The 1759-nt window shown below is 37.2% G+C and overlaps 1 non-coding gene across 1 annotated transcript; it reads right to left on the bottom strand.

The window, feature by feature from the left end:
• Positions 1-412: 412 nt before the first annotated feature.
• LOC126027102 (U6 spliceosomal RNA) lies at positions 413-519 on the bottom strand. The gene has a single exon (XR_007502200.1). It is a non-coding gene; the product is annotated as a U6 spliceosomal RNA (small nuclear RNA).
• Positions 520-1759: the final 1240 nt, after the last annotated feature.

The raw sequence follows: 1759 nt of genomic DNA, 5'->3' as shown, positions 1-1759 counted from the left end.
TTAGAAATTGCTCCTGACAAGCTCAAGGTCCCATATGGGATGCCGGGATACAAACTCAGGTCCATCCCAGGTGGACCACATGCAGAATAAATGCCCTATTACTCTCCGGCCCCTGATTTCTTAATTCTTAAAAGAAAAGGCATAAATGTGTAAATTGACAAAGCTGCATAACAATCTTCACAATCCAGGTTTGAATTGCTGTTCAGAAAGTCTTTGTATCAAGACCAGATGAATTAATATTTTAATAAGATTTCTTTTAGAAAATTGTTGTTGCTGCTTTTTCCACTTAGCACAATAAGTTCTACCATCTCAAGCACAAATTTTATGCATAAAATATCTCAGTACATGTATTACACTATATAAAAATATTTGGCTTTCTATCTGATTGAGCTAGTTACTCTGAAACATTTTTTTTAATATGGAACGCTTCACAAATTTGTGTGTCATCCATGAGCAGGGGCCATGCTAATCTTCTCTGTATCATTCCAATTTTAGTATATGTGCTGCCGAAGTGAGCATCACGCTAAAATATTTTTAAGTGAAATTTCAGGACCATAACTTAGGAACCAGTGTCATCCCAGCTCTGATTATTACTGGCAGACTTTTAGGATCTCAGTAATCACAGTTACAAATGGAATAATAACTTGTTCCCAAATTGTTTCTTAAATATCATCAAGATGTTGTTTGTGCAGTGCTTTCAGCAAATCAGGACACATAGTCAGGGTTTAATAAATACCTCATGGTCATGAAGAGTTTATCTTCAATAAAAACTATTTTATCTTCCATAGTTCTAGTAGTATAGAATTTCATTAATATCAGGGTTTTTTTTTATTTCTTGGGGTAGAAGGAAACTTGACTGTGATGAGGGATCACTCTTGGTGGGCCCTGGCAACCATGTTGAAAGCCAGAGATAGAACTCAGGTTGGCCGTGTGCAAGGCAAGCTCCTTACCTGCTTTACTTTTGCTCCAGTCATAGATTAATTCTTAATTTTTGTTCAAGTAGACAGTAGAAATGTTACTAAACCTTCCCCAAAAGAATTTTCCTTTGTGTTATGTTAATCTATTTTTAAATCATTGGTAATGATTTTATTTTTTATTTCTTTTATTTTTAAATTTTGTGGGGCACATGCAATGATCCTCAGGGGTTACTCCTGGCTCTACACTCAGGAATCACTACTAATTCTGTTCAGGGAACTATATGGGATGTTAGGGATCAAACCAATTAAGCTGTGTACAAGGCAAGAGCCTTACCAGCTGTTTTTTGGCTCCAGACCCGATCTGATTTTTTATAATTATCTTTATTTAAACACCGTGAAAACAAATATGATTATAGTTGTATGATTACAGTCATGTAAAAAACACCCCCCTTCACCAGTGCAACATTCCCACCACCAATTTCCCAGATCTCCTCCTCCTCACCCCACCCACACCTGTACTCGAGACAGGCTTTCTACTTCCCTCACTCATTCACATTGTTATGATAGTTTTCAATGTAGTCATCTCTCCAACTGCACACATCACTCTATGTGATGAGCTTCATGTCATGAGCTGCACCTACCAGCCCTCATCTCTCTTGTCTCTGAGATACTGTTAAAAATGTCTTTCATTTTTCTTAAAGCCCAGAGATGAGTGAAACCATTCTGCATCTTTCTCGCTCCCTCTGACTTACTTCACTCAGCATAATAGATTCCATGTACATCCATGTATAGGAAAATTTCATGACTTCATCTCTCCTGACAGCTGCATAGTATTCCATTGT

This window comes from Suncus etruscus, chromosome 1 (assembly GCF_024139225.1).
Source record: "Suncus etruscus isolate mSunEtr1 chromosome 1, mSunEtr1.pri.cur, whole genome shotgun sequence".
Classification (NCBI taxonomy): Eukaryota; Metazoa; Chordata; class Mammalia; order Eulipotyphla; family Soricidae; genus Suncus; species Suncus etruscus.
Note: the sequence above shows the minus strand (reverse complement) of the source record. Positions and strands in the feature narration are given on the sequence as shown.